Raw genomic sequence first — 14,716 nt, forward strand, 5'->3', positions numbered from 1 at the left:
CTGTGATTTTTGAGTTTCCATAAACATTTATACCTTTATGAAGCAGGGTTGCTGTTGCATGCAACCTGTGAATAAAATCAATGGTAAGAAGCAAAAGCTATTAGATTACAAGGTTAACAAATAGAATATAATCATAAATGTTTCTTGAAAGTGAAACACAAAGAACAACAAAGTACTTGAAAAATCGAAAGTATCATTGGATAAAGTTTTCATGTTGGATTTTCCTTTTTAAGAAAAATATATTTGTTTTTAATACTTCTGATTGAAAGGAAACACACTGTGCTTTTACATACAGTGAGTTTAGATAAAATGTTAATTAGATATTCACAGGGATATTTGAAGAAAAAAAAAGTTAGGGGAGGAAACCTATTTCTTTTATTATCACTGTTGTTTCTCTACTTTTTACAAGTTCTTAAAGGATTTTCCCTGACCTTAAGTGATTTCATTCAGACACAGATAAAGTAACTTCTACTAAAAATGTATATGGAATTATTTAGTAACATATATTCAAATCAACATGGGCATCCTCAAGTGAGCTGATTTATGTGTGTTTTGGGGAATTTTTTTTTTCTTAACTACAACCGAATTTTGTAGTTTTGAGGAATTTAATAATCTTCTAAGAGGTCATAAGGCTGGAAGCAGGGAAAATTTTCCCCTAATGCAGACGGAAAGCCTTAACTGACAAGATAACATTTCTTCTGTGCATGATAACATCATATTGTGCGTGATGTTGAGAATAGGGAGGGAGTGGGTATATCTAAACTCCGTGACCAACTACATAAAATCATAAAAAACATAAGCAAAATCAAATCTATGCTTGCAATATCCTGATATGTAGACCAACGTTGGTGCAGATAATGTAAATTGAGACTCCACATGTATACATTCTCAGTTCTGCTTAGGATTCTGCATACTGGCCTTAAACTATCAAGAAAAAATAGTTGCCACGGAATAGTTTTCTGCCATTAAGAAACTTGATATAAAAATAATTTTCATAAACACATTCACTCATTTAAAAACATTAATATATTCTAAGTATTCATTGAGAATGTTACTTAATTTTTTTTAAAGAAAAAAATTTTACATTTGAATCATGTACTTAGAAATCCTATTTACAATCTAATATCGTTAAGTGGCAAATCTTCATAATTTTCATTAACCTGAAAGAGGCCTCAACCAATCAGACTTCAGCTCAATTAACAGATATTGGCCATAGCACCCAGTAAAAGATAACCAGTCAAATTGAAGCTCTGCAAATATGTTGAATATGCACATTAAATAAAAAACTTCAAAATTTAGACCCAGATAGTTATCTGAGAAATAAATGTTCAAATAAATAAAATCAATGTATCTGTGTATTTACAATGAAAGAAAACAGGCAGGCTGGTTAGGTTGTTATATTTAGAGTCCTATCCTCAGTTCCATGGACTCAGAAATGATTTACATATTTTTGGCCAGATATGTCTCTTGTAGCAGAATTCACAAAAACAAAAGTTTAAAATATATGCAAGAATGTTAACTTAATTGTTTGTAATCAGAGATATCTGTTTTGATCAGACTATTTAATCTCTGTACACCAAGACATCTCTGTCCCAGAATATTAAAATTTCTGAAAAATACAAATAGTAAGTACATTAATAAATGCCAATGGTTTCAAAAGATGAAGCAATCAGAACATAGAAAGGAATGGTGTTTATAAAGACTATGGAAATCTGCCAAATACATTATGACGTGGAACTGAAAGGAAATGGAATAAATAACAGCAAATCCTAATTTTTTGGATTTAAAAAAATTCTCATAAAATGTAATTTTAACACCAACAAAAGAGTTCTTTAGGGATATTCAAATACCGAAATGTAGCTTAGAGTTGATTTGCCATATCACTCTCCAGCAAAGTCTTGCTGAGAATGTTGTACTCTACTTTTTTTCTTTCTTTTTTTTTTTTTGCTTTTGCAAGACATTTAGGAAGTATGTTTGCTTCATAAACATTCATTTCTTTACAAATAACACTATGGATATACAGTCTCATCTGTTATTTTATTCAAATTCCCTGGAGGTTACTATTTCTGAAAATATTTCTACTTGTATAGTTTAATTTACATTACTCTGTTATGTGCAGACTATATAACTATATCAAGTTGGTAATATTAATATATTGGACCAGGTTTGGGGAGAAGAAATTATCATATTGCCAGAAATCACTTTCTGATATTAATAGAAAGAGCACACTTACCAGCAAACCAGTTTCTTAGTCATCTACTTCAAATTTCTCATTTTCAGATACAGAAACTGAGCCTTAAAATGTCCTAAGGAAACAGCACAGATTTGGCATTGTTGGGATGCCAGCTCATTCATGTCCTCAGACATTAAGTTCACTTCTATGGCACTATTTGCTGTAAAATTATGAAAGAGGTTTTTATATGCGGTGCCGCTACACCCACCAAGTATATCACGTGAAAAGCCAATCAGGTCTTGGACTCTCTTTAAAATATACATCACTGCCTACAGCTCTCCATGTTCTATCCAGAACACAGTACAACCATGACTTATCTAGACTATTCTTACACAGCCCTTTACTTAATTGTTGAGGTTCTATTTTGCCCTATTCTTTTTTTTCCCCCTGGTCTTTGCTAAGGTGTTAGGTCAACATTTTTTTTTCCCCTGTTATATTTTTCCCTCAGCTTCTCACTAGACCAGCCATACACTAGAACTTTTCTCCTCTTTCTACTCTTCACATATATTTTTAAAGTTGATTTCAGGAATTTTCTTCCAAGGGATTTATATAAATGTGAATTTGTAGATCACTTAACGAAACTTATAGCTCTACTGTAACTTTCACTGAAGTTCTTTTGCAAGAAAAGCATACTATCTGATAGTTTTCTATATGACTTGAAATTTAGAATATTAAAAATCATCTTTTAATCTTACAATGCAGCTGCTATTCTGCTTTCCTTGACAAAAGACTATAGCCACTGAAACCCTCCCGCAGAAATGATGCATTTATTTTATTGAGTATCTTGTAAGGTTGGGAAAAAGGTGAATGTCGGTAGTTAGATTCTCTAGATAATTTCTGCACAATATTGCCAGTTTTTCATCATCACAGGCAAATGACCAAAGTAGAATTCTCAATTTAATGGATTTCAATATCTTCATATTTATTTGATATGCTCAAAGCTTAACATGAGAAACCCAATTAATGTTTTTAATGGATAATTTTTTTAAAAGAATCATTTATCCACATATTTATCACCGTAAGAATCATGTCAAAGCTTGCTATTTCTCCAGTAAACTTACCTTGCAAATTGCTATTTTCTTGATCATTCTATTAATACACCTGTGTGGGTTGATCACTTAATTTTCATACTTTGATTCTTTGATCCCAAAATGATTCTGTGCTTCCTTAGTGTTTTAGATTGTGCCATAACTGTTTTAATAGTTCAAAAGAACTCTCATTTCTATGAAGCTCTGATATCTCTCCTTTGTTGTTTTGCTAGTCAGGCACTGATGGACTAGAAAAAAAATAACTAAGGAAGTTTGCATATTTTAACAGCAGCTGAACAGCTGTCTTAGAAAGTAATGTTTCTATATTTCACAGCTTGCAGCAGCACTATTAATACCATTTTACTTCTCTAATGGAGGTAATTCTTAAACACCACAAATCCTAATTATTTGAACAGCAGTGGGCCTTAATTCATAACCACTTCTTCTGAAAACAAAAGAATTTATCGCTTGGAATAGAATGCTTGTGAGGGGCCCTCCCCTTTTATCTGATGATGAACATTATTTCCGGAAATACTGCTCCCTCAGAGGTGATAATTATCCCTGTGAGCAGCCTGGGAGCCTCCCTGCCACTAAGTGGTGGTACAGTTAGCAAACTCAAACTGTCTAGAGTCTATCCCTTACCCTCCATGCTCAAATGTTCTCCAATGATCTAATCATTGCTTTGTTTTGGGAGGGGAGATTAAGAGTGTATGCACCATGCTTACCCTTTTAAAGTTTCCGTTTTAAATGGAAATATCCCACTGGGGTGTGTGCTTTTATTTCTCCCCCAGCTATTGCTGTTAGGAAATAAAGTGATCCTATTGATCTAATAATTCAAATGGTTATACTGTTCAGGAGTTCTAAAATCCTGTAAATAGGAAAAAAATACAATTAAAGTGTGTGATGTTTAATAGCTCTGTTTAACAGTACATATTTTTTCTCTATGCATCTCATTTCAAACAGCTTAGGATTCTAATACTTGCCACATAACCTTGACTTAGCATTTACTCCACTGCGTGTGTGTGTGTGTTAAATTGCATTAATAAAATGTGAAGGCATTACAAGAAGAGCCATTTTGTTTCAGACTGTAGTTGGTATACAAAATAATAACACTTATAGAATTATCACTAGATCCTACATTAATAGAATGTAAGAACCAACCGGACATTCATATTGAACGAATAAATGAAATCTAAAAATACATGTATAGAGAATATTACCAACCATGACAGTGCTGATTCTGTATCTATCTATCTATCTATCTATCTATCTATCTATCTATCTATCTATCTATCTATCTATCATCTATCTATCTATCTATCATCTATCTGTCATCTACAATTCATGTTTAAATGTATATATACATATGCATGTACAAAGAGTCCCCAACTTAATGGTGTGACCCATGGTTTTTTGACTTTATGGTGGTGCAAAAGTAATACTCATTCAATAGAAACCATACTTCAAAGTCTGAATTTTGATCCTTTCCTGGGCTAGTGATATGTGATATTGGGCAGCTGACAGCAAACCACAGGTCCCAGTCAGACACGTGATCGTGAGGGTCAATAACCCATAGTCTGTGTACTGTGTTGCCAGCATCACTTGGATATTGTGGTTTTTGTTTTTGCATCCCATCTTGTCTACAAAATGCCCATCTGTGTCTCCTGCTTCTGGTGAGAAGAAGAGGAAAGCAAGATAATTGCTCTACTGTAAGGTAATGTAAATGTCCTTAGTATGTTTAAGGTACTCTTAGCTAACCTATGATGTTCAGTAGGTTAGGTGTATTAAATAAATTTTTGACTTACAATATTTTTAACTTTTTATCAGCTGCTTATCAGGACATAACCTCATCATATGTCAAGGAATATATATATTTATATATATTCCTTGATATCCCTTATAAGAATATCCCTTATATCCCAGGGATTTTGATATTAGAAAAATCTAACAAAATATGTATTTCCCTGAACATATCTTTGCTATATTTTCTGAATTAAATCAAAAAGGATAAAGGAGAACTGAGAGACACATAATGATACTTAAATGTTAAAACAAATATTGAATGAATAGATATTGTGTTGGAGGATCAATACTTTAAGGGTTATCAGAAAAAAACAAAATATATTACAATGACTCCTGATCTCAGATTCAGAAAGTGGTCTTTTTATTTCAGGGCCTGCCATGATTAACTATGTGATAATGGGAAATTCACTTAACTTCTCTTGTCTTTATCTCCCTTATCTTTATAGTAAAGGAAATTTTCTAAATTGCCAAGCATGGTCTAAGAATTCTATAAATCCACACAATGCAACTATATGGTGAGTTTTACCAGATGCAATCCCAAGCTGATTGCTCCTCTCTTGTTCAGTGCCAGAACTGATAAAAAGTTATATTTTTGAATCCTTGAGAAGTCCTTGCTCTCTTTGTTCCCCTAATACCAGTAGCATCACAGCTGCAACACAGCTGCTAATAATTAGCTTCTTGATTTATTATAGGCATGGTTTAATAAAAGGATTTATAGATGGGGAAAATAAGTTGTTCCACAAGTAATTAATGATTTCTTGAAGCTCACACTGTGCCCATTATAGCTAATTACATGTCCCTTTAAGAGAGGTGTGAACCCAACTATCCAGTCAGTGATTATTTGCTAAAAAAAAATTGAAGTTGGACTGAATTTTCAAATTCTTTATGTAATTTACATTTCGTAATCACATTTTTATATTTATATTTCTTTAGATCTGGCACGAATTTTGACTGTCTTTACATAGTTTCTCCATCCTCAATACCTCAAAAAATATCCAGTGCAGATTTCTGGGATATACAAAGTGTGAATTTATTACCACTCTTTCCACGGATGATTAGTCACTGTTAGTTCATCTCATTAATTGAATGTTTCAATGTATATTCCTTGAATATGTTATTTATAATATGTTTTCAAAAAATCCTACGATATGCTTTTTAGAATAAACTCATTATTAAACGTTTCGATTTAATGTTTTTGCTATTATAGTGTATGGTGGTAATTATGCAACACAGGACATGAGTTTTCGAAATTAACAGTGATTCTTTAATGAAGAATAAGGACAATAATCTACATCTATATCTACCTATAGCTCTCCCAAATCTGGTAATTAAAAGATAGTAATAATAATAAAAAAAAAACAAGATAAGAATATTTAACAGATAAATTTAACTCCAGAGAGATGCTATCAGTTAAATAGAAGATACATCTGGGCTTGATAAAAGTAATATCTCTTTTGAGTTTAAACTTTCAAACTAAAAGTATTGCTATGTTTTATTGCATAATATACTTATTCCTCTACTAAACATACACACACACTCCAAATTTGCAATTATTCTTTCCAAAATCAAAATAGCTAAACCTTACCTGTAGAACATCTCAGGTATCATTAATCTGAAGCATAAACTGTTTGTTTGTTTGTTTTCTGGGAAATAAAATAAAGGTTCTCTATTTGGTTCAAAGTGCCTCTTGGATAGTTTTATTTCACCACACAGGAGAATGAAGGAGGAAAGAAATAAATTGAATTCAAATTTACCAGATTCAGATTACTTAATATTTTTATTTTTAAGAAAGAAACTCTTAGTAAGCTGAGAATGAGTTGTCATTTTATTCATACAAACTTAGATAAAATCTACATGGAATTTGTGATGTTTTACTCTTAAATAAATAATAATTAATCCTCAATTTGTCATACAGTTAGCTTTCTTTCTTTCATTAAACTTGCCCCACACTGTTAGCAATGACAATCCTATAAGTGCAAAATGAATGATTTGTTTCAATAAAAATGTATTTTCAAAAACTTTGATGGTGCACTTTTAATGAAATAGTCCAATAAAAAGTCCAAGAGATATTAATTTTTGAACCAGTGATAATAGGAACTGATTCATGATTTTGCTAACATTCCCAACATACTCTTTTCTTTGTCATATGAGTTTTTAATGGCCAATTTAATTTTCAAACATTTTAGTAGTTTCTCTGATTGGCCACATGGTATTCTATTTTAAATTTAATATAAAATGACAAAAACATGAAATTGGCTGCTTGAGTACCTAAACACTAAGCCGTTAAAAATATATCTATCTATATATATGTATATATATATATATATATATGTATATATAACTTAGAAGTGGTTGAAAATGGGCTTTTGTGCATATACTTTGTAGTTCTTTGGAATAAAGTGACATGAAAAACTGGGACTACCTTAGGAAAATGGAAACTCTCCCATTTACAAAAGCTAAAGGTGATTTCAAATCACAGAAAAGGCAGACTGTACCTGGATCTCAAGAATAACCGGGGCAAGGACTTGAAAGGCACTGGAGTTTTCTCTTCATTTCTTAAGTCTGGTATTTCTTTTAGGGCTGTCTCCCTTCTGCCTAATTAAAGTCAGGTTTTCCCAATAAGAAGAAAGTTTGTCTGGAAATAGCTCTATATTGCTTTGCCCCTGAAGAATAACTTATTACCATTCCAATTTAAAAAAAAACATAATAAAAATTGAGGGGAGGACAGTGATTGTCTCCAAAGGGTAACCTCTCAACTAGAGCCCGGAAAGGGTAAGAATGTATGATCTTCCCTCCTTGAATCAGCAGTCTACCCATTGATGAAACAATTGTGGCCAATGGCATTTTTCACAGCAATAAGATTGGAGCAGAAGGACCTTCGGGATGAATAATAGATGTGTGGTTCCTGGATTGTTGCATTGAAGGTATTCAAGATCATTAGATATGCTTCAAAATGCAATAAATTAAAATAAACAAAAAGTGCATTTGAGAAACTAACAAGAATTCAAATAGAAATTTTGTGTGTAGTAGATAGATGATTGAATCCTTAGGCAAATCATACATCCTCTTTGTCATTTGTTTCATTTATGTAAAGTGAGAAATAATGCCATTGTAAGCCTGTAAGTTGTAATCATGAAGGTGCATTAAACCCACACACTTCTATGACTCAAATCCACAAAGCTTAGTTCGCACAATTATGGAGCTATCTATCAAGGATACTCATGAAGTATGCTCTGATTAATTTAGTTACTTAGAGACTCAAACTGTCAAATGAAGTATGTCATGTGCCAGAAGAAAAGGACAATTTGAAAAATCTTGATCTGGTAATTTAATCATGTCTTCTGGAGTTGACACCTGACAATTTTCTTCTCACAACGAATTAAACAGAACTTGTCTTTTGGTTTCCTTCAACCACAAAAGGAGTTAGAAGTATAATGTCACCTATTCCGAGATTTGGGACTATTGATATATGAACAGAATGATGATTTCTCCACTCCATTTCTACTCACCAAATATTTGATTTTTCTTTCACTTTACACACTAAAGGAACTTACCCTCTTCCAAGACAGATATCATTGAATTGCCATTTACTCCTGGCATCAAGTTTGACTTGTTGGTATCTGTATAAGGATATAGTTATTTATTATTATTATTTATAATAATAATTATTATTATTTATATTATTATTTATAAGAATTTATAAGAATTTATAAGAATTTATAAGAATATACATTTGGTCATTCAGATCACTGAAATATATTTCTCATATATATTTGGTCTCCTTCCTAGTTCTCACAGCTCCCCAAATCCTTGGAATTTCCTAAGTGAGGAGAGCCATAAAGTTTTCTTTGTCAATCAGTTGACTTTTGAAAAGCACCTAAGGATGGGGGTTGTTCGTCAGTGGAGTCAACCAGGTGATTAGAGGGTTGGAACTTTCTGTCCCACATCCTGACATTTGGGGAAGGGAGAAGAGCTGGAGATGGAATTTGATCATAAGTGGTAAATGATTTAATTAATCATGCCTAGGAAATGAAGCCTTCATAAAAATCCAAAAGGATGGTGTTCAAAAAAACTTTTGGGTTGATGAACATGTGGATATTTGGGAAGAGTGGCACCTAGAGAAGGCCTAGAAGCTCTGCACCCCTTCCCCAACACCTTGCCCTGTTCGTCTCTTCTATCTGACTGTTTCTGAGTTATATGCTTTTTCTAATAAACTGGTAATCTAGAAAGCAAAGTGTATTTCTGAGTTCTGTGAGGTGCTCTAGCAAATTAACCTAACACAAAGAGGAGATCAGAGGAACCAGTGATTTATGTAGTTGGTTGGTCAGAAGGGCTGGTTACAATCTTTGTGTGCGATTGGCATTTGAAGTGGGATGGGGGGCAGTCTTGTGGGACTGAGCCCTGAAACTGTAAAATCTGATGCTCTCTCCGGATAGATAAGAATTGAGTTGAATTAATTTGAATTTTCGGACCCCGAGGTGCTGCTGGGGAATTGCTTGGCAGTGTGGGGAACCTAATTCCCTCTACAGATTAAAATTGTATGTTCAGAACACAAAACAGTCCATTTATCAAATATCCCTGTTTTTTTTCTTGATCCAGTCATTCATGAACTAAATAGACAAATTATGCAATATATACAGGGAACTAGTTAATTTCAGCAAACACCCTCATTTGGAAAGAGAAACAAGGAATTACAGGTTTGTGTGTCAATTTTGAAATCCATAACCTGTACAGTTACTGTGAGGGGATCTTCACTCCAGTGTTGTCTATGCTTTTCGGTTCCATTTTCTGAGTAACTTTCTCCTCTCTATTTTTCTACTAAGCCTCAGTGAAAGGGACAGAGGAAAACATACCCTCATGGGAAACCTAGTGGCTTTTTCTCAGCCTGCTTTCTGCCCTTAGAAGATTGGGGTTCTTGAACAGGGGCGTTCTGATATTTCTGGTCTTGGTATTTCTGGTATATTCTGGTCTTAAACAAGTCACAGATTTTATTTAGTCTAAGCCATGATTCCATTGATGGTTAAAGTCTCTTCAAAACATGGTATGCCTTCCATAAATTTGACTTAGTCAGCATGTTTGGATAACTTCACGTACATTTCTTTTCTACGCATAGTTCTTAGATTTGTGGCAAATCTTTCCTTTTTTGACTCTGCTTGCTCTGCTTTCTCAATAGTGAGTATCTTAAATATATCAAGTTTCATTGTAGAAACATATTTTTACTCTACTTTTTCTGAGTCATTATATCCCACAGAGAAAATTAATTAGGAGTCAAACATGGATTGAGTCTTTAATTTGAGATACCTAAATCTAGTCAGAGCTTTTAAGAATGAATGTGACAGCTGTACCCTGACTTGAAACTCGCTGCAGGATGTGTCTAATCAGCCTTCATTGCTCAGACTCCTCAATTTCAGTGTTTTTTTTTTTTTTTTCCTGACTGAAAATGAGAAGCAGTTACTTCTTTCAAACTGACGTCTCCAAATTTCTGGACCCTTTTATTCTGCTTTTTATTGTTTCTTTCCACCTTATTATAAGACATTTCTCCTAATAACTTGACAAATGACAAATACAGTCAACAGTAAGTAACACAAGCAACTGATTTTTTTTGTTCAACTTCTTCTTCTGGACTTACGAGCTCATGTAGTAGCAGAAAGTCAATCTTTTTCAATATACCTCTCTCACTGTTTAAGTCAGCTGCAGGTACCATGTGGCCCCACTTCTACTCTGGCTGCCACAGCTCATGTCTACTGCCTACAATGGCGATGGGTGGAGTTTTACATTGACAGCATCTATTAAAAAATGTGAATGCAAATACACACACACATACACACACACACACACAAATAATGCCTGATAAATAAAAGCTATAAGTATGCATAATAAAAGCCTGTTTTCCATAAGCTAGCCTCTTTCTTTATTTAAATATCTATGTACATATATACATAGATACATGGAGAGAGGGAAAGATAAATGGAGAGAGAGAGAGAGAGAGAGAGAGAGAGAGAGAGAGAGAGAGAGAGAGAGAATGAAAGCCACAGAGACTAGAATGAAAAGCTACAAGCTGTGTTTTACACTTATTTAAAATTTAAATTAAAAGCAATGGCAATGCTAATAAAGATTTAATTACATAAGAAAAAATAAAGGCTACTGTTATATTTCAAAACATGACTTAGTTATGCCTCTAGAATAAGGACAGACTAGAATATTTTGATAACTAAAATTTTCTTTGGCTACTGGTTCAGGAAATTTCTCTTCATAAGATTTCTTTGATGAACATTTCTTCTGGCATTCAGTTTGAGTCTGAAGGTCAATTATGCCTCTTGTGTTATTCTCAGCCACATGAGCTGCTGGTGGAAATCTAATCATGTTTTATATGCTGTCAAAGTCTGGATATTTTAAAGTAACTGCTCAGTATCACAAAAAATACGGGAAAAGTTTGACCATCTTGAAATGTACTGAAGCTTTCTTTTTCTCCATTATGACACTGCCAAATAATACACTATCACAGTAGAAACATTAAAGAATAATTAAGGAAAATGTATACAAATTTAGTCACCCTAAATTTCATGATAGAAACCGCTGATAGAATTTAGTTGTATCTTTCCAGTATGATCTCTAATCGTATTGTTATTGCAAGAAGAGCATTATTTTTTTCTCTTTTTATTCCATTAGCAGTAATATACCATAAACAAACTCTTTTCATACTCTCTCTCAGTTAATCCCTGATCCTCTACCTACAGTGGCGACCTCTGTTCTGGTTTCTACCACCAAAGAGAAATTTTCTGCCCCAATAGCCAATGGACCGTCTTAGACTTCAAAATATCCTAGACCATTCTCACTCTTGGATCAAGACTAATTTATATCTATATTTGAAAGTATAGCTTCGGTTTTCTCTTGTATAGTTCAAACCTTACCAACATTTGAGTTAGGTACTTGGTAGGGATACCTCATGGGTAGGTAGACCTGACAGTCAATGATTTGATATAAGCATTTCTTTGTGTTTACTTCGATTTTTCTGAAGCTGTCTACAATATTACAAGTAACAAATATTATAATCACATCTTTAGGCCAAAGAGTCACAAATATGTTTACCTTACACTACAATAACCAAACTTGCTCTAAATAAAAATGTGATTCATGTAGAATATGTATCATTGGCCATAATTATTTTATAAATAAGGAATTAAATATTTTGCAGTAATTCAATTAATTAATAAAAATCAAATTTCCTTTGAAATTCTACCAGATTATGCAGTACTTTAGTACATACTTAATCTATCTAAAGTGATATTTTTAAAAATGCATTGATGTAAAATAGATGGTAATGGTCAGAGCATTCTCTATTATAGATGCATTTAGCAAGTAAAATTTAATTTTTCTTTTCCTACAACTGGGTTTTTAAAGAGCAATAAATCAGATCTCAGGAGACTTGCGTCATTCTTCTATTCTAAAGAAACTTTATGAATTTTGGTCAGTAATTTCACTCTCTCTGAGTATTAGGCATCATATGTGTAAAAATGAGAGATAGACCACATGTTTCTAGTGTCTCTTTCAACATTACAAGCATTGTATAAGGTCTTATGATCTACCAGAATAGTTACATAGCAATTTATTTTTTAAGAAATGATTTGAGGAAAACTACAACTTTCAATTCATCAAAAGATTTAAACCAGGATGGATGGATGGATGGATGGATGGATGGATGGATGGATGGATAGATAGATAGATAGATAGATAGATAGATAGATAGATAGATAGCTTACTGTGTGTTTGCATGCTTATTTGGTTAGGGTTAGTTATTGATCTAATGATCTATTCATTGGTCTAATGGTTTCATAAAATGTTAATTTTATGATTAATTTAAGTCATACTTTGAGGAAACATTTCAGTGTAATAAATCATCAGATTAATCTAGCTATTATATATAACTCATAGACATTGTGAAGGATATTAGTACAAATTAATGTCCATTTTTAGATGGTAATTTAAATTCAATTAATCACTTTTTATATATAACTCAAAGTCTAAAATTTCTTCTTTTAAGATGCTTTCCTATTTTTTACGCTAATCACTGCATTATGCTTCAATAAATACAATTAATACAAAATATCATTTTAACCTCTTAAATTAGTATTTCTTTTGTAAATCCGCACAAATCATAAACTCTATCAAAAGGGAAACTACTATCTAATGTTTCCTCAAGTGACTATAGTCTGGTCTTCCTTAGCTTAGTATAATACCAGGATGTTGGCATAAGGACATTCACACCTGTGGGTTTTAGGGCATATTTTATCTACTGGATCTTAGGCAAAACAATTTAGGGAGAAATTGAACCCAAAATCAGTCCATTTAAATAATTTGTCTGTCATCAGAGAAAAGCAAATAAAAACCACAATGAGATATCACCTCACCCCAGTCAGAATGGCTATCATCAACAAGACAAATAGCAACAAGTGTTGGAGAGGCTGTGGAGAAAAAGGAACCCTCATACACAGTTGGTTGGAATGCAGACTGGTGCAGCCCCTATGGAAGGCAGTGTGGAGGTTCCTCAAGAAATTACGAATAGAACTACCATATGACCCAGCAATCGCTCTCTTGGGTATCTACCCAAAAAATTTGAAAGCATTTCTCTATAGAGACACGTGTACTCCAATGTTCATTGCAGCTTTGTTTACGGTGGCCAAGACATGGAAACAACCAAAATGTCCTTCGATAGATGAATGGATAAAGAAGTTGTGGTATATATACACAATGGAATACTATTTGGCATTAATGAAAGATGATGTAGAAACATTTGTGACAACATGGATGGATCTTGAGAGTATAATGCTAAGCAAAATAAGTCAGACAGAAAAAGCAGAGAACCCTATAATTTCACTGATATGTGGTATATAAACCAAAAATAACAAAAGAACAAGACAAACAAATGAGAAACAAAAACTCATAAGACATAGACAATAGTTTAGTGGTTACCAGAAGGTAAGGGGAGTGGGGGGAGGGAGATGAGGGTAAAGGGGATCAAATAGATGGTGATGGAAGGAGAACTGACTCTTGATGGTGAACACACAATGGGATTTATAGATGATGTAATACAGAATTGTACACCTGAAATTATGTAATTTCATTAACAATTGTCACCCCAATAAATAAATTTTAAAAAAAGAATTTGTCTGAATAAAAGAAAAGAAAAAATTGACATAAGAGACAGATGAAAGCTACTGTGTAACTAGTGCACCTTGCTATCAATAACAACAATTAGAAGGAGTTGCCTAATGAAATCCCCTGAGCAAGGAGTATGAACATTGCTTGTCATGTGACAGCCTCTTCAAAAGTGAGGAATTTAAAAGCAGGAAGCTGGGCTCTTGATTTATCAGCTGATTTTTGGTGCTTACTATTAATTTTCCTCTGATGAGTAAATCTACAATGAAATTAGCTAGCACCAGTTTCTCTAACCTATATTACCTCAGCCTTTCTAGGGAATTATAATTCTGGGAACGGTATAATTCTGGGACTTATGTTTGCTTGATATATATGCAGTGGCTTCTGTCTGACTGGAATAGAAATTTAAAAAATAGATGGTAAAGGCTGAATTAAAAACCAAAATCTAAACTTAATATCCACCCTCAATACATCAAATGAGGAAAATCCAGGAACT

The sequence above is a fragment of the Rhinolophus hipposideros genome, assembly GCF_964194185.1.
Source record: "Rhinolophus hipposideros genome assembly, chromosome: 1".
Taxonomy (NCBI): domain Eukaryota; kingdom Metazoa; phylum Chordata; class Mammalia; order Chiroptera; family Rhinolophidae; genus Rhinolophus; species Rhinolophus hipposideros.